Source organism: Myotis daubentonii, chromosome 3, assembly GCF_963259705.1.
Source record: "Myotis daubentonii chromosome 3, mMyoDau2.1, whole genome shotgun sequence".
NCBI lineage: Eukaryota > Metazoa > Chordata > Mammalia > Chiroptera > Vespertilionidae > Myotis > Myotis daubentonii.
The window spans coordinates 206844655-206868793 of NC_081842.1; the positions used below are offsets into that span (position 1 = coordinate 206844655).

Consider the following 24139-nt stretch of genomic DNA (forward strand, 5'->3'; position numbering starts at 1 on the left):
CTTGATCAATCCTTTTTGAAATCCTGGCACTCTGATCTCAAAGAACAGTTTAAAGGAAACTTCTTATTTGTAGCTAGAGGATTTGGAATGTTATAAAAAGGGTTGTAATCTGCCTCTATTTTAAGATGAGACAAAATAGCAGTACTTAATCATACCAAAAATATTTATCAAGTCTCTAATATGCCCAAGGAAGACAATATGGAGTAGCAGTTAAGCAGCCCTCAGCTCATATACCCCTTTTTGTGTGACTTTGGTCAAGCTACAAGACCTCTTTAACACTATTTCTCCATTTGTAAAACAGAAATAAACCTAACATCACAGGTTGTAAGAATTATTGAGTTACTCCTCTGTACAGTACTTAACACTCAATTACAAGCTCTTTTTATCATTGTCAAGTCACCCAAATAAGCAGTCAATTTAGAATCTGATTATCTAGGCAATCTTGTATAGGGTATTGTGTTTATACTCCATTGAAGTACTAAATGAAAGCCATTCATGTACCCAGAAAAACAATGTGGTTTTAGATTAGGATATAACACACAAGGCAAATTTTTACTTTCAAAAAAATATCAGAAACAATAAGAAACAAGACCTCCATGTCTATGTCAATACATGCCAAAACTTAACATGTACATTCTTTGACCCTAGCAATTCCATTTTTTTATTTAAATTTTTTATTGTTGACAATACTGCAAATGTCCCCCATATTCCCCCCGTCTACTTCCACCCAGCCCCTGCTCCCACTCCCTTGGCCCTCCCCACACTATTGTCTGTGTCCATGGACTATGCATATGTTCTTTAGCTAATCCAGGGGTCCTCAAACTTTTTAAACAGGGGTCCAATTCACTGTCCCTCAGACCGTTGGAGGGCCGGACTATAGTTTAAAAAAAAACTATGAACAAATTCCTATGCACACTGCACACATCTTATTTTGAAGTAAAAAAACAAAACGGGAACAAATACAATATTTGTATTTGCATGTGGCCCGCGGGCCGTAGTTTGAGGACCCCTGAGCTAATCCCTTCACCTTCCTTTATCCAGTCTTCCCCCTTCCCCCTCCCCTCTGAGATCTGTCATTCTGTCCCATGTATCCATGCCTCTGGTTCTATTTTGTTCGTCAGTTTATTTTGTTCATTAGAATCTACATATTAGTGAGATCACATGGTATTTACCTTTCTCTGAATGGCTTATTTCACTTATCATAATAATCTCCAGGTCCATCCATACTGTTGCAAAGGGTAAGATTCCTTTTTAACAACCTCGTAATATTCCATTGTGCATGTGTACCACAGCTTCTCCACTCATCTACCAATGGGCACTTGTGCTGTTTCCAGATCTTAGCTATTGTAAATAACACTGCTATGAACACAGGAGTGTATATATTCTTTCTGATTGTTTTGAGATTCTTAGGATATATATACCCAGAAGTGCTATCAATGGGTCAAAAAGCAGTTCCATTTTTAATTTTTTTAGGAAACTCCATTCTGGTTTCCACAGTGACTGCATTCCCACCAACAGTGCACTAGGGTTCCCTATCTCCACATCCTCGCTCACACTTGTTGATTGTTGTGGCAATTCCATTTCTAAAACTTTCTCCATATATGCAAAGAGGTAGACACAAGGATATTTATCAGTCTTGCTTGTAGGAACAAGACAGGAGACTACCTGCATGTGCACCAACAGATGACTGGTAAACTAGGTTATAATATAAAGTAATCTATAATAATAAAAGCGTAATATGTAAATCGACCAAACAGCAGAACGATCGTCCAGACGACCATGCTATGACACGCGCAGACAACAGGCCAACAAAGGCAGGTGCAATGCGATTAGTCCGGGGGCCTCGCCATCGCCCCACAATCGCCCCACAGAGGGAAGCCCAGGCCACCCTCTGCGGGGCAATCAATGGGGGGTTCCACAATAGATCACTCCAAAGAGGGAGGCCCAGGCCACCGGCCAGCAGGGTGATTGATGGGGGGGGGGATGTTCCATGACCTCCCCAAAGAGGGAAGCCCAGGCCACCCTTCACACGGCAATCAATCATGGAGCCCTGGCTGGGTGTGCAAGGCCTCCCTCGGAGCCCCGCAATCAATCTCCCCAAAGAGGGAAGTCCAGGCTATCCAGCTGGTGGCACTGTGGCAGGTGGGCAGGGCCTCCCTCTGAGGGGTGATCAATCGCAGGGCTCTGTAGAGGGAGGCCCAGACCACCCGGCCAGTGGCCACATAAGGATGCCCAGGCCACCTAGCTGGCGGTGCTGTGGCAGGTGGGCAGGGCCTCCGGCCAGCAACGCTATGGCGGGTGTTCAGGGCTGGTCAGCGATCGCCTGGTAGAGGGAGACCCAGACCAGCCAAGCAATCACACCCCATGCCTGTTGCCCGCAGAGGGAGGCGACCAGTGGCGGGGGAGGGAAACAGCGCTGCACAGATGGCAAGCAGTGGCAGCGGCAGAGGCAGGGCCAGCTGTCAGCAGCCGGGGGGAAGGAAAGCCCCGATAGGCCCTGATCACCGGCCAGGCCTACTGACCCTACCCAAGGGGTCCCAGATTGCGAGAGAGCGCAGGCTTGGCTGCAGGACACCCCCCCCCTCCACCCCATGCACAATTTTCATGCACCGGGCCTCTAGTATCCTATATAATAAAAGACTAATATGCAAATCGACCGAACAGCAGAACAACTGGTTGCTATGATACGCACTGACCACCAGGGAGCAGACGCTCAATGCAGAAGCTGCCCCCCTGGTGGTCAGTGCGCAGAAGCCGGGCTCACGGCTGGCAAGTAAAGCGGCGGTGGCGGGAGCCTCTCCCGCTTCCACAGCAGCGCTAAGGATGTCCATCAGTCGGACATCCCCCAAGGGCTCCTGGACTGCAAGAGGGTGCAGGCTGGGCTGAGGGACCCTCTCCCCCACCAAGGGCATAAATTTCATGTACCAGGCCTCTAGTTATACTATAAACTATCATAAAGAATGTGCTATAGTGCCTATTATAGACTGAATTGTGATCCCAAATAAAGTAACATGTTGAAGCCCTAACCCCAAGTACCTCAGAATATGACTGACAGTATTTGGAGATAAGATCTTTAAGATAAAATAAAATCATATTGATGGGTCCTAATACAATATGACTGGTGTCCTTATAAGGAAATTAGGACCCCAAAGTAGAAAAACACAAAAAAAAACAGATGAGTCGCTACAGCCAGTTTGGCTCAGTGAATAGAGAGAGCATCAGCCTGTGGACTGAAAGGTCCCAGGTTCGATTATGGTCAAGGGCATGTACCTCAGTTGCAGGTTCCTCCCCTGCCGGGCCCTTGTCAGGCACGTGCAGGAGGCAACCAATGGATATGTTTCTCTCACATAGATATTTCTCTCTGTCTTTCCCTCTCTCTTCCACTCTTTCTAAAAATCAATGGAAAAATAGCCTCAGGTAAGGATTTAAAAAACAGATGTGTCCAAGTCATTAAAGACTGAAAACTAGACAGAGTTTTCATTTAACCTGGGTGGTGAACAGGCTACCATTTCTTTCTTAACTGTGAACAAGTGTGTGTGTGTGTGTGTGTGTGTGTGTGTGTGTGTGTGTTTAAGAGTATCAATCTTGCCGAAACCGGTTTGGCTCAGTGGATAGAGCGTCGGCCTGCGGACTCAAGGGTCCCAGGTTCGATTCCGGTCAAGGGCATGTAGGTGGGTTGCGAGCACATCCCCAGTGGGGGGGGTGCAGGAGGCAGCTGGTCGATGTTTCTCTCTCATCGATGTTTCTAGCTCTCTATCTCTCTCCCTTCCTCTCTGTAAAAAAATCAATAAAATATATTAAAAAAAAAAAAAAGAGTATCAACTTTTACCTGTATTCCAAGGTGGACTGTCAAAGATAACCAGATAAAGTAAAGGAACTCAGCTATGAAACTACTTTAATAATCCAAGACTTAAACAAAAGACCTGCACTAGGGTGGGAGCATGGAAAGAGAAAAGAAATAGTTGACCAGTTTGAGGGTGGAGAGTGGGTTTGTGTAAGGAGGTGGGAAATTATAAGGAAGTTTCTTAGTCTGGGAAATAAGAGAATAAGTTTGTACCACAGATAAATGGAGAAGTCAGAAAAAATCTATTATGTTCTTAAGGCATTCTTGTTAAGAAAACAGCCTTTTCAGATTCATGAACAAATTCTGTCCTAAGTCTATCAAGGATGAAATCATGTGCCAGCCAGTATAAGAAATCCTACATACAAGCATACATTTGCAGCAAAAAAATAAAAAGTCACTATCTTACCTGGGCAACACACATCTTAGTGAGAAACCAACTACAAAACTAACCATGATCATTTAGACTTTCTTTGTTATATCTTGTAATGCAGAAGTACCTACATTCAGATTCGCATACAGTCTGTTTTATAAACCACAAACCATTTTTAAAGAACAAGACAAAATTACCAAGATTCTGAATCAAGCCCTGGCCAGTTTGGCTCAGTGGAAAGAGCGTCAGCCTGTGGACCAAAGGGTTCTGGGTTCGATTCCGGTCAAGAGCACGTACCTCAGTTGCAGGCTCCTCCCCAGCCTGGGACCTGCCAGGCCGTGTGCAGGAGGCAACCAATCAATGTGTTTCTCTCACATCTATGTTTCTCTCTCTGTCTTTCCCTCTCTCTTCCATTCTCTCTAAAAATCAATGGAAAAATATCCTCAGGTGAGAATTTAATAAATAATAAAACTAAAAAGATTCTGAATCAAGGCAGTCTACCAAATTTTGATGTAAAATCTGTTGTTAATGGGGCAAACGTATACAGAAACATTCAACCTTGTACTTGAAGAAATAATTGGACAAAGAATAATTGGAGATACTATAACAGGTGTACCAAAGACTATGTCCACAGAGTGCAGCTGACATGAATGCAGATGTTTCAGCTGGGTTGCAGAGCAGTGAGTAACTGTATAGTTCTATCCATTAAAAGAGAATGAGAGAAACAAAAACAACAGAGACAGAATTGCAAAGACTGAAAAATAACCAGTATGTGTTGACAATAAATCTGGGTTTTTTTTAACATGTTTCTTGATTTCAGAGAGCGAGGGAGAGATAGAAACATCAATGAGAGACAATCATTGATTGGCTGCCTCCTGCACACCCCCACACTGGGAACAAGCCTGCAACCCAGGCATGTGCCGTTGTCTGGAATCGAACCTGGGACCCTTCATTCCGCAGGCCAACGCTCTATCCACTTAGGGTAACAAATCTGCTTTTTTAAGCACACTTTAAAACCAAGGAAAACACCACCAAAGCACAAACTTCTGCCTTGACCTTCAATTGTTTGATATGAAAATTATTCACATACACTGTACTTTGGGAAACTAAGCTCCTATAATGGTACTCCAGATGCATTATGAAATACAGTTGTTTAATGTCTATTTTTTAAAAGTTTTTATTGATTTTAGAGAGAGGAAGGGAGGAAGGAGAGAGAGAACGAGAGAAAAGAAAAAAAAAAACAATCCATGTGAAAAACATCAATCCATTGCCTCCAGCACCCACCCCAACGAGGACGGCAACCTGGGCATGTTCGGCCCCCCGGGAATTGAACCAGTGACCCTTCAACATACAGGACGATGCTCAACCAACTGAGCCACACCTGCCAGGGCTACTTAAGGTCTATTTTTAAAGATTTCCTATAAAAGTAAGCATAGCAGTATTTGTCACTGATAAAAAGTGATCACAGTTGCACCCTCTAACTAAAATTCTCTTGCCAGGATGGTTCAGGCACATCCTCTATAGATGTTAGCTCAAATCTCATTTTGGAACAACTCTACCTTTTTAAAATGCAACCCAAGCCCCAGCTGGTTTGACTCTGGATAGAGCATGGGACTGAAGGACTGCAGGTTTGATTCTAGTCAGGGGCACATACTTTGGTTGCAGACTCAATACCTGGCTGCGGGAGGCAACAAATCAATGTGACTCTCTCACATCAATGTTTCTCTCTCTCTCTATCTGTCCCCCTTCCTTCCATTCTCTCTAAAAATCAATGGGGCTTTTCGGGGAAACCAAGATGGCGGCATAGGTAAACACCGGAGTGAGCTGCCTCGAACAACCACTTCAAAAATACAACTAAAAGACGAAACGGACATCACCCAGAACCACAGGAAGGCTGGCTGAGGGAAAATTTTTCAGCTAGAAGGAAAGAGAACAGCATACGAGACTCAGAGGCAGCGCAGTGCGGAAAATGCAGGGATGCCGAGGTACGCACGGAGCGGGCTGGTAGCTGAGGGCGCAGTTGTCGTTTTCAATCGGGAGGGAGTCTCAGATTCTGAGCTCCAGTTCTGGGCAAGTCTCTAGGGACCCAGACTCAAATGGGAGAAGCGGGACTGTCTGGCATCGGTCGGAACGCGAGGGCAGCTTTCTCTCCGAGGTTTGCAGCGGTTGCTGGGACTCTGAGAGGCAGAGCCTCTGGGGACGGGACTGAGAGCAGCCATAACTGCTCCCTCCACCCGCCCTGTTGATCCCGTGCGACCCGCCCAAGCCCTGCGCAGAGCCATTTGCCGGATAGCCTCAGGCAAAGGCTAGATTAGCACCTACCCAGAGGACAGAAGTTTTCCCACTGCAGACACAGCTGATTCTCACAGCCAGTTGGCCTGGAGGTCAAATCCCCCTAGTATTAACTACAACAATCAAGGCTTAACTACAACAAGACTGCGCACAAAGACCACTAGGGGGTGCACCAAGAAAGCATAAAAAATGCAGAGACAAAGAAACAGGACAAAACTGTCAATGGAGGATATTGAGTTCAGAACCACACTTTTAAGGTCTCTCAAGAACTGTCTAGAAGCCGCCGATAAACTTATTGAGATCTACAAGAAATCTAATGAGACCCTCGATGTTATGATAAAGAACCAACTAGAAATTAAGCATACACGGACTGAAATAAAGAATATTATACAGACTCCCAACAGCAGACCAGAGGAGTGCAAGAATCAAGGCAAAGATTTGAAATGCGAAGAAGCAAAAAACACCCAACTAGAAAAGCAAAATGAAAAAAGAATCCAAAACTACGAAGATAGTGTAAGGAGCCTCTGGAACAGCTTCAAGCGTACCAACATCAGAATTATAGGGGTGCCAGAAGATGAGAGAGACCAAGATATTGAAAACCTATTTGAAGAAATAATGACAAAAAACTTCCCCTACCTGGTGAAAGAATAGACTTACAAGTCCAGGAAGCGCAGAGAACCCCAAACAAAAGGAATCCAAAGAGGACCACACCAAGACACATCATAATTAAAATGCCAAGAGCAAAAGACAAGGAGAGAATCTTAAAAGCAGCAAGAGAAAGACAGTCAGTTACCTACAAGGGAGTACCCATACGACTGTCAGCTGATTTCTCAACAGAAACTTTGCAGGCCAGAAGGGAGTGGCAAGAAATATTCAAAGTGATGAATGCCAAGAACCTACAACCAAGATGACTTTATCCAGCAAAGCTATCATTCAGAATTGAAGGTCAGATAAAGAGCTTCACAGATAAGGAAAAGCTAAAGGAGTTCATCACCACCAAACCAGTATTATATGAAATGCTGAAAGGTATCCTTTAAGAAGAGGAAGAAGAAAAAGGTAAAGATACTAATTGTGAACAACAAGTATGCATCTATCAACAAGTGAATCTAAGAATCAAGTGAATAAATAATCTGATGAACAGAATGAACTGGTGATTATAATAGAATCAGGGACATAGAAAGGGAATGGACTCACTATTCTTGGGGGGGAAAGGGGTGTGGGAGATGCAGGAAGAGAGTGGACAAAAATTGTGCACCTATGGATGAGGACAGTGGGGGGGGGGGGTAAGGGCAGAGGGTGGGGTGGGAACTGGGTGGAGGGGAGCTATGGGGGGAAAAAAGAGGAACAAATGTAATAATCTGAACAATAAAGATTTTTAAAAAAAATCAATGGGAAAATATCCTCAGGATTAACCAAAAAAAAACAATAAAATGCAACTCAAGTTTTACCAAACCCTAAAGTACTCCACTGTACCCCACCGCCAGCCCTCCCTCATCTTCCCCCACTTCATTTTTCTCCACTTATCTCCAGCTCACACACTAGTATGTAAATTTCATGGGGAAAGAGATTTGCTTTGGTCAATTTTATTCACTGCTACATCCCCAACACCCAGACACAGTAACTGCCACACAGCACACATTCAAAGCGTTGCTGAATTCATAAATTAATAAGATAGTATGGAGTAGCCCAGCTGGAGTGGCTCAGCTGAGCACTGACCTATGAACCAGGAGGTCACAGTTTGATTCCCAGTGGGGCACTTGCCCGGATTGTAGGCTTGATACCCAGTGTGGGGTGTGCAGGAGGCATCAATCGATGATTCTCTCTCATCATTAATGTTTCTCTCTCTCCCTTTCCCTTCCTCTCTGAAATCAATAAAAATATATGTTTTTTAAAATAGATAGTATGGGTTAGAGATGCAGCAAGTCAAAAACATGTTCTTTGGACTCAGAATACACCCTTTAATGTGTCCTTCAGGCTCCTAAACCCTCCCGTATTACTATCTGAATAAAGAACAAATAAATTTTTTTCGATATCCTTCTGGAGAAAAATCCTCTTTCTAAGATATAAGTCAAATCTGCAGTCTGAACTAGCTAAAGTAGCTTAACACCAAGTGTTTGAAGCCACCCAGCATCATTTTAGGGAATAAACACACTGTATCATCATGAGCAACTCTATTCTGGGAATGCACAATTCTACCAACTTTTAAACGGGGGGGGGGGGGGGGGGGAATAACTCCTAAAAAAAGCAGTAGCCTCCTAAAGTATGTGTATCACATTGTAGTCACAACTGTATCAGAGTAAAATAGTTAAGGTAAGCAATCTTACCCTTAGACATTTTATAATTAAAATATGCCTCCAATTTTGAAACAACTCACTCAGATTTGAATCCATTAAAATAGTATATAACAGCCGAAACCGGTTTGGCTCAGTGGATAGAGCGTCGGCCTGCGGACTGAAAGGTCCCAGGTTCGATTCCGGTCAAGGGCATGTACCTGGGTTGCGGGCACATCCCCAGTGGGAGATGTGCAGGAGGCAGCTGATCGATGTTTCTCTCTCATCGATGTTTCTAACTCTCTCTCTCCCTTCCTCTCTGTGAAAGATCAATAAAAGATATTTAAAAAAAAAATAGTATATAACAAATTTAACCATCACATAATTGTCAAAGAATTAACTCTACAACCTAAGTCTTCACAAAAATCTGCCATTGATTAGCTCTATTTTTATTTTATTTAAGATTTTTTTAATTGATTTTTAGAGTCTGGGAAAGGGGGAGAGGGAGAAAGGGAGAGAGGGAAGAGGGAGAGAGGGAGAGAGACATCTATTGGCTGCCTCCTACATGCCCCCCTACTGGGGATCAAGCCCTGACCAGGGCAATCTTTTGGTGCACAGGACAACTGAGTCACAAAGGCAAAGGTGATTAGCTCTATTTTTAAAGCTGCTTGTCTTAGATTTTTCTTAGATTTTTGGATGGTATGGTTTTTTTTAATGTTTGCAGAGAAACATCTTACCATCATATTTTAAGAGCCAGGGAGGCGAATTTACTCGTATAATTTATAGGAAAAGAAATAGCAATTTTCCCAAATAAAAGGAGAAGTAAGAAATGTGGTGTCAGCAGAAAACAAACTTAGATCTTCAACACATGTCACATGCAAGACATGAATTAATCTTGATCCTGAAGGAAGCTTAATTACCAAATAGTAATTTTTTTTAAAAGAACTGAGATAGCCCAACTGGTGTGGCTCAGTGGTTGAACAATCAACCCATAAACCAAGAAGTCGCTGGTTCAATTCCCAGTCAAGGCATATGCCCAGGTTTCGGGCTACATCCCCAGTAGGGGCATGTAGGAGGCAGGTGATGGATGTTTCTGTTTCTCTTTCTCTTTCTCTCTTTCTCTCTCTCTCTCTCTCTCTCTCTCTCTCTCTCTCCCACTCCTCCCTTCCTCTCTGTCTTAAAAAAAAAAAATCTATGAAAACATATTTTTTTAAACTTTACATTCTAATTGACAATGCGAATTGTGCCCCTCCAGTTAGTTTCTTCTGCACTCTCCATTTACTGGCAGTTACCTTTTAAATCTTGCACACAATGAGATTAAATTGGGCCTCTATTGTGCCAATTCCCATTTCCTCTTGTGTTTTAAGTGCAAACTAACGTAAGTGAACATAACATCAAGTAGTGCATAGATATATGCATTTGCTTGATTCAATTTGTTGTGACCTTATCAGGTAAGAATTGTAATTGCACCATCTATATATATCTACATATATAAAAGGCTAATATGCTAAGTATCGGTATCCGATCATCCAACTGGTCGCTATGACACGCACTGACCACCAGGGGGCAGACACTCAACGCAGGAGCTGCCTTGACGTACACTGGCCATTTACAGAGAAATGGCACTGCAGACCTGGTGCCCACAAAGCAACACTCAGCTTCCCCCAAGTGGAACATAGGGCCCGCCACCACCCCGGAGCGACAACTCACCAAATCACAACCAACACTGCCAAGACCCCAGGGCGCAAAATGCGGCCCACAGCCCCGCTCAGCCCAGAAACAGTGGCTGTGGGTGCTGGGTAATGATGCCATGTGGCAACACCCAGCTTCCTCTCCCTAGCAACTAGCCTCCTTGCAGTTTCTTCAGCCCAGGAACACAACTTGCTTTATAGCCAGGTGGAAACATTTTACACTTTAACCAAATGTCTGTGAAGTATTTTCCCGAGCCTCATCTCATTTGATCCTCACATAAGTCCTGGAGTAAGTAGATAGAAGACTCGATGGAATCCTATTTTCTTTTCATTAGCCAGAAAACGGAGATTTAGAAGCTTAGAAACTTGACCCGACTAAAAAGAAATTGTAGACCTTGAAAATGACTTCAGGTTTCCTCACTGCGTAGAATATAATCAAACACTGCTGCAGTTAAATATTTTACCCTTTGTTCTCCCTGCGTGATCTACGATACAATCTGCTTCGTGTTAATATTTACTGCTGTGTTGCTGACAATTACCTCAGAGAGAAGTTGGGGTGCTTCACTGGGCTGGAAAAAGTGTAGCTAAATCACAAAGCAGGTCTAACTAAGCAAGTTTATTCTATATATATACTAAGTTGACTCGCGCATGCACAATACATATAAAGCTCTTGCTGGTGCCAATCGCACTCGTGTGTTTCAATCTGTCATTGTCAATTGTGAATTTGGTTGAAGCTTCTATTATAAAGGGTGAATAGCGACATTAAACTATTTCTTCTAATTAATTTCCTTTCAATGTGCATGAATTCATGCACCAAGCCACTAGTTTTGTAGGTAAGGAAGCTAAGTATATTGGTGCACTTTTAAGTTTCCAAAACAGTGCTGAAAATTGCAGTTTTTATTTTTTTTTAATTTAGTTTAAAAAGACTAAACCATTCTTTCAAAAGAAGCATCTAAATGTGTACCTAATTTTGTATATATGCTTAGGTTTTTTAACCAATAAAAAAAATTGCTATCAAAAAAAGTTTACATTTTAAAATCTAATAATTTATTGCCCTGGACAATTTGGCTCAGTTGATAGAGCGACAGCCTGCAGACTGAAGGGTCCCAAGTTCGATTCCAGTCAAGGGCACATGCCCAGGTTGCAGGCTTGATCCCCAGGGGGAGGCATGCAGGAGGCGGCCAATCGATGATTCCTTCTCATTATTGATGTTTCTATCTCTATCTCTCTCTCAATCCCTCTCCCTTCCTCTCTGAAATCAATAAAGATATATTTAAAAATGAATAAATAAAATCTAATTTATTTTAAAATATTAATTTTAATCTTAAACTCCACAATAAAAATATGGTTTTCTAGGAAAGTAGTGTGATAGTTAAATTCCACTTCGGAAGATTCCAAAACTGACCTCCTCTCAAATAGTGTTCAGCTGGTAAAACAAAGGTGTATTATAATGAAAAATCCGGAAACCACAGATGATTTGTTAAGAAACTTTATTCTTTACTTCCTACTCCTCTTCATCTACTTTTAAACAGATTTAAAAGTAAACCAAAAAAAGTTACAAATATTCTTAAACTGCCAACCAACAAAGCAAATGGATTGTATCTGAAATCTTGCTTATGCTTTCTTCTACAAAATGTAACCTCTTCTTATACTCCTTAACACAGTATTCTTTTATTCCTTCATCTCGCCATTGTTTCATTGGCTCATTTGATCTGTCCTCAATCTCTTGTTTCCACAAGGAGTAGCAAACAGTGATAATCTATTTAGCTGAAAAGGATGGCTGTGGTTTAACTTCCAACCCTAGATGGCTTCATATTGCCACTTGGGACACAGAGAATGGACACAGGTGTGACTGAGACACTGATCCTACAGCTCTCCTGGGGTCTTCAGCAACTCCAGTCAGCCAAGAGCAGCCTCATCCATTTACTATAGTGTGGCCTTTTCTATGTCTGCCTTGATTTCAAAAGAGTTAGGAAACACTACTCTAGAGTGTACACTGCAAAGAGATAGCACTGGTGAATTTCTCCTACACCAAATACTTCAAGAAAAAGAAAAAAAGCCCTGACTGGTTTGGCTCAGTGGATGGAGCATCGGCCTGTGGACTGAAGGGTCGGTCTCAGGTTCGATTCCGGTCAAGGGCATGTACCTTGGTTGCGGGCACATGCCAAGTGGGGGATGTGCAGGAGACAGCTGATCGATGTTTCTCTCTCATCGATGTTTCTAACTCTCTACCCCTCTCCCTTCCTCTCTGTAAAAAATCAATAAAATATATTTTAAAAAAAGAAAAAAAAGGAAAAGTTATTAGAAAAATAATTAAATTTAGTCCTTAAAAATATCAGTAATTTTTCAATATGGCAGCCAAGACTGACTAAATTTTTGTTACTAACATCTTCCCTTGAGACTGAAGATAACGGTTTATTTTAAAGAAAGCATGCCCAGCCAGAGTGGCTCAGTGGTTGAGCACTGACCTATGAACTAGGAGGTGGTGGTTCAATTCTCAGTCAGGGCACATGCCTGAGTTGCAGGTTCAATCCCCAGTAGGGGGTGTGCAGGAGGCAGCTGATCAATGATTCCTTCTCATCATTGATGTTTCTATCTCTCTCCCTCTGCCTGTCTCTCTGAAATCAATGAAAATATATATCTAAAGTATTTTTTTTTAAAGCAGAAAACTTTTTACATTTGACCAGCTAAATGACAATTTTGTATTTACCATGTTTTCATAACCATGAATGATCCTCTTCATAGAAATTCATTTCCAATAAAATGTCATTTGAATTCAAATGTGTTAACTGATATACTAAACTAGAATCTTAGATTATCTAGTTATTAGTTAAGTGGGCAATGGCATTTTAATAGCTAAACATCTGTTCCTGATAATGAGTACAAGATGAGATGATTCCACTATAGGTAAGAAACTATAATTCCTTTAAAAACCAAATAGGTTTCACATTTACTTTAAGATATGATCTTTGCAATAAATTCTGGTACACTGCCTAAAATATTATATTTAACTAAGTAAGGGAGAAACTAAGAATAAAATACTCAACACTGTTTCTGAAGAGGTGCTTCAAACTTTAACATGCATAAAAATCACGTGGGGGGTCATGTTAAGTGCAGATTCCACTTCAGTAGGACTGTGATGGAGCCCGAGATTCCTAATGAGCTCCAAAGTGATGCTTATGCTGCTGGTCAATAGACCACACAAGGCATACCTGGGACCTTACAACTTTGCTTCTGTGATGATGATTGAGATAATGGACAAAAATTTAAAACAGGCAACAATTTCCACTTCATTTAATAATTTTATAATAATAATGGTTTCATGAAATTAATCTGGGGGAGAGATGGTTATTAAAATATGGATGTTTAGGGAAAACGCAGATAGCTGCTTAAAAGTGGGTGCCTAAGAGAAGTTGTAATAATAACAAGAGCAAACACCTACACTGCACTTACTATGTGCCAGTGAATTGTCTTAAGTGCTTCCCACAGATTAACTGATTTGATTCTCATAACACTGTGAGGCAGGGACCATTGCAAGTCTTATTATACAGAAGGTAAACCTGAGTCACAAAGACATTACTTAGGTTGCACATAACTAATAAATAGCAGAGCCAGGATTTTAACCCAGGCAGTCAGTTTCAGACTCTACACTTTGAATCACTGTACTAGCAGCATTTTTCTGAAGAACACACAGCAGCAGAATTAAAACGGCAAATCGTAATGGCTTACTCTTGGAGAAAATGATGTAAGTGTTAAAGTGTAGTGTTAAAGCAGAGAGAGCAACAAGGTTCTCTTCAGGTGACAGGCCACCAATGCTTGGTGAATGACTTAACCATATATAGGTGTTTGCTATATTAGAAACTGTTCTGGACTTCAGCATAGCAAAATAAAATCTTTTCCTAAACAATTTTTTTTAATGGAATACCATTTGGTGGCAAAACACCTGGTTTCACTTCATGAAATAAGTAGTTTGAGACCAATGTCCGAGGGGCAACTAGTGAAGAAGAGGTTCGACATCCAGGGCTTTTAACAGCAGCAGTGGCAGACTTAGCTGAAATGGCAAGTAATGAAAATTGCTTTACCAAAAATATTTTGGACTGAAGAGATAAGTAACTAAAAGTAGAAACTAGTAAGGGACAAAGCATAACATGACCAGGAACTTGATACTGTTGAATAGAGGAGAAGTGGCATAAATAAGCTGCTAATGGCCCTAACCCAGGGGTGGGCAAACTTTTTGACTGGAGGGCCACAATGGGTTCTTAAACTGGACCAAAGGGCCGGAACAAAAGCATGGATGGAATGTTTGTGTGAACTAATATAAATTCAAAGTAAACATCATTACATAAAAGGGTACGGTCTTTTTTTTTTTTTTTTTTAGTTTTATTCATTTCAAACAGGCCGGATCTGGCCCGCGGGCCGTAGTTTGCCCACCGGCCAGGCCGTAGTTTGCCCACGGCTGCCCTAACCGGTTTGGCTCAGTGGATAGAGCGTCAACCTTCGGACTGAAGGGTCCCAGGTTCGATTCCGGTCAAGGGCATGTACCTTGGTTGCGGGCACATCCCCAGTGGGGAGTGTGCAGGAGGCAGCTGATTGATGTTTCTCTCTCATCGATGTTTCTAACTCTCTATCCCTCTCCTTTCCTCTCTGTAAAAAAATCAATAAAATATATATTTTTTAAAATAAGCTGCTAATGGAAAATAAAGAAATAGAGGATATTTCAAATCAACTTTTAAAAAAAGAGAGAGAGGAATGAAACAGACTGAAAGGTCCCGGGTTTGATTCTGGTCAAGGGCACATGCCACATGCTGGGGTTGCAGGCTCCATCCCCAGTAAGGGGCATGGAGGAGGCAGCCGATCCATGATTCTCTCTCATAATTTATGTTTCTATCTCTCTCTCCCTTTCCCTTCCTCTATGAAATCATTAAAAATGTAATTTTTTTAAAAAGTATGCAGAAAGATTATCCCTCAAACATCATCAAATTCATTCATCTGACAAACATTTCTAGGGATACAGCGGTGACCATGGGAAGTCAAAGCCCTACCCTCATAGAACCTATATTCTAATGGGGGAAACTAACAGATCTGGAAGAGAATATTGCATATTGAAGGCCTAGAATAAAGCTCTTTGATACAGCGGGCTATATAGATCCATTTATGGGAAATAAGTTCACAAAATATTAAGCACTCCTTCTCCTGCTGTAGAGGCCCTGTAGCCTGAAATGCTCACTGTTTCTTATCCTCTTGAAAAAGACCCTAAAACAATAAATGCATTTAAAATGTATCTACAAATTAAAAGCACAATCTGACCTTTATTTCCAAGAATACCTATAAATACTACTCCCAGATAGGCATAGTAAATTGTACCTCAAAGTTTTCCAAATGTGACAGCTCCTGGATTAATACATTTTATTAGAGTAACCATTTTAGAAATAACTAGAAATGCTTTTCTAATAGACCATAAACTTTTAAGTGAAAAAATTATCCAAATAAAAAACAAATCTTAAGTCACAAGAGAGTCAAGATTTGATCTCAGTGGGCTTTAAGAATCTCACTGATCTTTTTTTAAGAGAGTGGAAGGGGAGGGAGAAAGGGGTAGGGGTGGGGGGGGGGGGAGAGAGAGAGAGAGAGAGAGAGAGAGAGAGAGAGAAATATCAATGTGAGACACATCCACTGCTTGCCACCTACATGCACCCCGGGGACCAGGGATCAAACCTACAACCCAAGTATGTGCCCTTGGCCAGAAAACAAACCCCCAACTCTTTGGTTCACCAACGCTCTAACCACTGAACACACTGGCCAGGGCTCTCAATGATATTTGATTTAAGCCCCCAGAATACCTTCTAGCTATAACAACTGTCTTAGATCCCAGAAAAAATAATTTGAACTGAGTACAACTGTTCATTATTATGTGAAAACATTTTAAGAGGATGTGATACTTCTTAGGTCTTGAAGAAATTACTAGAAAATAGCTCATTTTTAATACTCAGTTAATTACCAATCTCACTGCTTCAGTGTAAACACTATAAACTCAAACTATTCTGCTATATTTTAAGAGGAAAGATACAAGTTAATATACAGTATGTACATTTAAACATCTTAAATATAGAAGATTCAAGAAACAAGACAGCAGGTTGTGTTCCATTTTTACATTCTTAAAACATGATAGGTTACGGCAAACATATTTCAGAAGCTCCAAGCTCCACACCTATCCAATCTACAACACCTATCCTATACACTACAGAAAGCCGATTTAAACCTGCACTTCTTTTATGTTTTTCCTAGCAAGCAATTTATTCTCTCAATACAAATGAAGAACAATAGGAAAATACTTGTTCCAACAAGAACTACTTTCACAATGCATTACACAATTGGACCTCATCTGCTTTACAATGCTAACATTTCTCCTGTAGTCCATGAAGGGTGTACACCTAACATTCTGGGGGAACAAATACTGTGATCCAAAAAGTCTGAAAATGTTACTCAAGTTTTTCTTGTTGTAAATCCAAAACTCATTTTTACTTACAAAACTAAACGTGTCTAGCAAGCAAAGATGAGGGGTGAGATGAACCGATTCTCTTTTCCCTTGTCACAGAAAAAGCACAGGTCAGTCGACTTAGGTGCGCTCTCCGCATCAGTAAGTCACACAGGAGAGGGTCTGGGCAAGTCTTTCTGGACCAAAGGTGCTTCTACAAGTAAATTCACTTCATTCGAGTACAAAGGGATCTGTCTTTAAAGGTATGGCCTTCGTTAAGTGGCTGTACATGGTGTTGTCTTACGCTTTATTCCCTGGCACAAACCGCTCTTGAGATTGTAAACCTTCCTGGCTTTGGGGTGCCTTTGAGACGACCGGGATTTGAAGAGATCTCTGAATACGATGCACTGAGAAGCAGGCAGGGCAGCCAACTGAGGCTGCAAAATGCTGCCTTCATGGGGTGAATCCCTGACTTGCAGGAGTTAAAACTCTCACCCCTTATATTGCGATGACGTAACCTTCCACACTGCATTTCTCTTGGACTGAAAGGGGAGGGGGGGAAAAAGCAAACGAACAAAGAAAATTTCCCCCTGGTAAGAGGAATTAAGAAAGCGGCAGAACGACAGTTTCGAGAGATGGTTAGGTAACTCCCAGAAAGGGAAGCTCCGCTGAGCAGGCGGAGAGACCGAGCTGGAGAGGCAAACGGAAATGGCATTAGGAGCTCAACCTACAGCAGAGAGAGAGAGACCGGAGAGACGGGGATCAGAGCCGCCCCGCCCGGGACAAGCGGCGGAGGCGAGGCTGCGGGGAGAGGCCAGTCGCGGGCAAAGCCCGGGGGGCAACCAGCAGGCCACCCGCCCCGGGACCGCCGCTCCCCGGCCGCGCCGGCCACTCCGCTCCCCTCCCCCGCCCGCCGCAAAATGTCCGCGGCGGCGCCCAGCGAAGCAGGAAGTTGAAGCTCGGGCGCTGGGGCAGCCCGGCCGCCCGAGCCACAGACCCTCCCGCTCAGCCCGGCGCCCGCGAGCGGCTCCACGGCCCAGACCCACGACGGCGCCCCGGCCCGCCGCCCGCCCTCGGGGCCAGCCGGGGGGAGGGGAGCCCGGGCGGCCGAGATGGGTGTGACTCCTTCCTTCCGCCGCTGCCCGGTGACAACCCGGCACCGCCCGCGCCCTCCGGCCGGCACCCCGCATCCCGGCCGCGCTCCCCTGGGCGGAACGGGCGCCCCTCACCTTCCCCGCCGGGACCCCCTCCCCTCCGTTCCCCGACGGAACCCAGACCCGCGCTCTCCCGCACGGCGCCGCGCGACCCGGGCACCCCCACCCCCACCCCGCGACCCGCGCTCCCAGGCGTCCCCGGAACCCAGAAGCGGGGTGTCCCCGCGGACAAGGAGATGCCGGGGCGGCACAGGAGGGACGGGACAGTTGGGAAGCCGCTCCCGCGGGGAGCTTTGGGCCCCGCACTCACCTCAGCCTCTCCGCCGGGGCGTTGGCAGCACTGCGCGGGGTCTCCTCGGCTGCCGGACAGGGGCACGCGCTTGACGTCAGCACGCAGGCGACGCACGGTTGGGTACCCGCGGAAGTGGGCGGGACCGGGAGGCAAACCGAGGCCGAGCGAGGACCTGAGTGCACTCTCCCTCCGCCTGGCCTCCGGCTGCCTGTCGCGCACGCGCCAGCCTGCCCGGCTCCCTGGGCTGCGGCTGAGCGCACCTCCTGCTCAGATGGTTTTATTTGTAATGTGTAAACGGCCGTTTGCAAAGGGCTTTCACTAACAATTCTTCTGATCCTTGCCATCGGGGGAAGCACAGTATTATCTTCCCTGGTTTGCAGAGAAGACGGAAACTACCCGGAGGAAAGTGACTTGCGGAGACCACACTGCAGGCGACAGGGCCCTGTGTTCTGTGGGTCTCTTCTCATCTCGGCCTGCACCCCAGCCTCCCTCGCTCCAGCCACAGCGTCGTCTTTTGGTGTAGAGACTTCCTCCCCATTGCAAGGCCTTGCATTCACTGTTTCACGAGCCCTGTGGTTGGCTCTCAGCCCTTCCTGATCCCCCTGTCCTCACAGCACCTGTTTATCTGTCTTCTCTGCTAGTGTGGAGACTTCAGGGGAATAGGAACCTTCTCTGTCTTTTCTCTTTTTTTTTTTTTTTTTTTTATTAAATCTTTATTGTTCAGATTATTACATTTGTTCCTTTTTTTTCCCCCCCATAACTCCCCTCCTCCCAGTTCCCGCCCCACCCTCCGCCCTCACTCCCCACCCACTGTCCTCATCCATAGGTGCACGATTTTTGTCCAGTTTCTTCCCGAATCTCCCACACCCCTTTCCCCCCCAAGAATTGTCAGTCCATTCCCTTTCTATGTCCCTGATTCTATTATAATCAACAGTTCATTCTGTTCATCAGATTATTTATTCACTTGATTCTTAGATTCACTTGTTGATAGATGCATATTTGTTGTTCATAATTTGTATCTTTACCTTTTTCTTCCTCTTCCTCTTCTTAAAGGATACCTTTCAGCATTTCATATAATCCTGGTTTGGTGGTGATGAACTCCTTTAGCTTTTCCTTATCTGTGAAGCTCTTTATCTGACCTTCAATTCTGAATGATAGCTTTGCTGGATAAAGTAATCTTGGTTGTAGGTTCTTGGCATTCATCACTTTGAATATTTCTTGCCATTCCCTTCTGGCCTGCAAAGTTTCTGTTGAGAAATCAGCTGACAGTCGTATGGGTATTCCCTTGTAGGTAACTGAGTTTCTTTCTCTTGCTGTTTTTAAGATTCTCTCTTTATCTTTTGCTCTTGGCATTTTAATTATGATGTGTCTTGGTGTGGTCCTCTTTGGATTCCTTTTGTTTGGGGTTCTCCGCGCTTCTTGGACCTGTAAGTCCATTTCTTTCACCAGGTGGGGGAAGTTTTCTGTCATTATTTCTTCAAATAGGTTTTCAATATCTTGCTCTCTCTCATCTTCTGGCACCCCTATAATTCTGATGTTGTTACGCTTGAAGCTGTCCCAGAGGCTCCTTACACTATCCTCGCATTTTTGGATTCTTTTTTCATTTTGCTTTTCCGGTTGGATGTTTTTTGCTTCCTCGCATTTCAAATCATTGACTTGATTCTTGCGCTCCTCTGGTCTGCTGTCGGGCGTCTGTATAATATTCGTTATTTCAGTCCGTGTGTGCTTAATTTCTAGTTGGTTCCCCAATATAAGATCGAGGGTCTTATTAGTTTTCGTGTAGATCTCATTAAGTTTATCGGCAGCTTCTAAACAGTTCTTGAGAGACCTTAAAAGTGTGGTTCTGAACTCTATTTCTTCCATTGACAATTTTGTCCTGTTTCTTTGTCTCCGCATTTTGTTATGCTTCCTTGGTGCACCCCCTAGTGGTCTTTGTTCGCAGTCTTATAGATAAATCTTGATTGTTGTAGCTAATTCCAGGGAGGGTTTGACCTCCAGGCCAAGTGGCTATGAGAATCAGCTGTGTCAGCAGTGAGAGAACTTCTGTCCTCTAGGGAGGTGCTAATCTAGCCTTTGCCTGAGGCTATCCGGCAAATGCCTCTGTGCAGGGCTTGGGCAGGGCGGGTCGCACAGGATCAACAGGGTGGGCCGGAGAGAGCAGTTATGGCGGCTCTCAGTCCTGTCCCCAGGGGCTCTGCCTCTCTGAATCCCAGCACCCGCTGCAAAGCTGGGAGAGAAAGCTGCACTCGCTCTGACCGAAGCCAGACAGTCCCGCTTCTCCCGTTTGAGTCTGGGTCCCTAAAGACTCGCCCGGATCTGGTGCTCAGAGTCTGCGACTCCCTCCCGATTGAAAACAACAACCGCGCCCTCCGCCGCCAGCCCGCTCCAGGCACTCTGCACCTCAGAATTTGACTTCAGCACTGCGCCTCCTCTGAGTGTCCGTATGCGTTTCTCTTTCCTCCTAGTTGTAGGACTTCCACTCAGCCAGCGTTCCTGTGGTTCTGGGTGATGTCCCTTCCGTTTTTTGGTTTCACTTTTGAAGTAGTTGTTCAAAGCAGCAAACTCCGGCGTTAACCTATGCCGCCATCTTGGTTCTCTCTCTGTCTTTTCTCAAACGTGTCCCAGTGTTAGAGGCAAACAGCTTATTTTAATAATAGTCCATTTATTGTTGACTACCACAGCTATTTGGCCAAGAAAGACACCTATTTTCAATATATATAACTTAATAGTCATATTTTCTTTTGGACTTTTTTTTAAGCTTTTTTAAATTTCTTTATTGTTTAAAGTATTACATAAGTCTCCTTTTTCCCCCATTGACCTCTCCCCGGCCGCCCCCACACACACACCCTCCCCCCTCCCCAGCACATGCCCTCACCCCGCTGCTGTCTGTGTCTATTGGTTTTGCTCATATGCATACATACAAGTCCTTTGGTTGATCTCTTACCCCCTCACCACCCCCCACCCACCCCCACCCCCGCCTTCCCTCATAGGTTGGACAGTCTGTTCCATGCTTCTATGACTCTGGTTCTATTTTTGTTCATCAGTTTATGTTGTTTGGACTTTTTTAAATTCCACAAGAATAACTACATTTTTGAGTGATTACTGTAGGCATGGAATAGTAGCCACTTTAACACTCAACAACCATTTTATAAGTTAAGAGCTAGTACCCCCATTTATTGACACATGAACTGAGGCGCAGAAGTGTTAAGGGACTCGTCCAAGGTCGCCAAGGCAGGCAGTGGCAGAGCTGGGACTTGAACCCCAGAGGCTGGCTCTAGTTGACCACTGCTCTATCATAATACCCAGCAGGTTTATTATAGAGAAATCAAAAGACAGGCTTCAGCTGTGGTCCTGCCTTGAATAATACCAACTATTAATCTTTTGGTGTATACCTTCTCAGTAATTTATTTATGTATATGTGTGTGTATACACATACATCTATTGCACAAAAACAGATTGTAATCTGCTTTTCTCTCTCTCAAAACTACATTGTGAACATCTTTTGTGTCAAATAAAGCATTATTTGTAAAGGCTGTATTCTAATGCATGGGCATTATACTATTCACCCAATCTCCTGTTGGAATCTAAGTTGTTTGGGGCTATTATAAAAATTTTAGTGCTGTAAAAATGCATCAGCTTCATTTCTTAAACTTGAGAGAAAACTGGTTGTTTCTCCCTCAACAAGGCCAATTGGCAGTGACCTTTCCTTCATCCCTTCTCCCAATTCCATGAATGTCCCCAGACAATGTCTGCCCTTTCCATCAGCAGCAATATCTTGATGGGGTGTCACCCAACTTCTTGGCTTTTCCTGCCTTTATTCTGAGTACAAGGATCCATTTAGCACTGTATCTATTATGTTGTCAGGTTTTTGTCAGAAGGCCCCTCCCCGAACTTTTCACAGCCCCAAAAGGCAGTAGCATTACTACTTGACCCCAGTCTACCCCTTTCCTTGCTGCTGGCCCATCAAAACACCAGCCTCCCACTGCCCCACTGGCTATAGCTGCCTCATATGAACAGGAGGGATAGCCTATTGGTCTCCAGCTCTGCTTCCTCTGTGGTTACAAGCCCAGTGTCCATTCCTCCTTCTGGTAACACCTCCTTCTTCTGGAAGCACCCCTCCCCCCATTCTCACTCCAAGTTGTTCTAGAAATGATTCTACCTCCAGTTGTAGGAATAGACTGGTGACACAGACTTGGCCTATCAGAGCATTGTGTGTGTGTGTGTTTTATATTTTTATTGATTTCAGAGAGAGGAAGGGAGAGGGAGAAATAGAAACACCAATGATGAGAGAGAACCATCTGTTGGCTGCCTAGTGCACACTCTACTGGGGACTGACCCGGAAACCCAGGCATGTGCCCTGACCTAGTTCATGGGTCAATGCTCAACTGCTGAGCCACACCAGCCAGGCCCAATCAGAGCATTTTAGAGAATGCTCTTACTGCAGCATTTCAGTAATGGGTATATGAACAATTGAAAGCCAGTGAGATTCTATCCTGGGACTTTGGTCAAAACTATCCAGTTGAATGACTCTATCCACCGAGGGCAATGTGTAACCAAGCCACTGCTGGCAGTCATCTTCCCACTGCAAGAAGGGAGACCCCCTGAGGATGAGACTAAGACAGAGAGGGAAACAGAGCTGAGAGATGGCGATAGTGACACCAAATCCCAGTGGCATTGTTTGAGCCCTTGGATTCTGTTTAGTTTCAACTTTCAGCCACATCTATATATATAAAAGCCTAAGCGACCTCTAGGACTGGAACTACCTGAACGATGGGTCAACCAGTCGCTATGATGCACACTGACCACCAGGAGGCAGATGCTCAATGCAGGAGCTGCCCCCTGGTGGTCAGTGTGCTCCCACAGCAGGAGTCCTGCTCAGCCACAAGTTGGGATCATGGCTGGTGAGCGCAGCTGTGGGGGTGGGAGCCTCTCCTGCCTCCGTGGTAGCGCTACCAACAGCAGCAGGCACAGCAGAGCCAGGATGAGCAGCAGTGCAGGCTCCTCCTGGCTGCCTGCCACTTCAGCACTGCTACATTCCTTGGGGGATGTCAAACTGCCGGTTTTGGCCTGATCCCTGCAGGCCAGGCCAGGCCTGAGGAGGTCGGGCCAAAACCAGTAGGCCGACATCTCCCAAGGGGTCCCAGATTGCGAGAGGGTGCAAGCCAAGTTGAGGGACCCCACCCATGCATGAATCCGTGCACCGGGCCTCTAGTTAGCTAATAAAGTCCTTATACTTTCTGAGCCAAGTTGAGTAGGTTACTCTCTCAACTGCGAGACTTTTGATGAATCACGCTGCCCCCCATGTCCGCCCCTGTGTGGTACTTGCCACAATCCTCTAAGACAAGTAGATGATTCCCAAATCTCTACCTCCTCTAGTGCATATTCCCACCCCCATTTCCAAATTTCAGCTCTCGGAAGTCCCATCAGCACCCAGTTCCCATCTGCTCCAGGTTCTGTGGTGCCTATATCTGATTTGGGTCCCCATACCCTTGTACATCCAGGGGCTCCCAACATTTCCTGCATTATAGATCCTGTACCCAGAAAATTAACACCCAATTTCTAAAGGTTCCCCTTGAGAATCTCTGTTTTAATTCATTTTATACAGCACAACTTTCATCTTCCCAGATATCAGCTCTTACTAAGTCACTTCCAGACTAAGGAACCCCTAGTGTTTTCTCCTATGTCTTCCGAGTAAAAGTCTAAGTCCTTCAGCTAGGCATTCTGTATTCTCTTGATCTGGCACCAATTTGCCTT

The 24139-nt window shown here is 44.3% G+C and overlaps 1 protein-coding gene across 2 annotated transcripts in view; it reads right to left on the reverse strand.

The window, feature by feature from the left end:
- The window catches only part of CDC42 (cell division cycle 42), a 41231-nt gene extending 22679 nt beyond the window's left edge, over positions 1-18552 (reverse strand). For both annotated transcript variants that reach the window (XM_059690900.1, XM_059690901.1), the window contains exon 1: positions 18404-18552. The gene's annotated coding sequence lies outside the window, so the exon portion shown is untranslated. The remainder of the gene's footprint in view (positions 1-18403) is intronic.
- Between the last annotated feature and the right edge of the window lie 5587 nt (positions 18553-24139).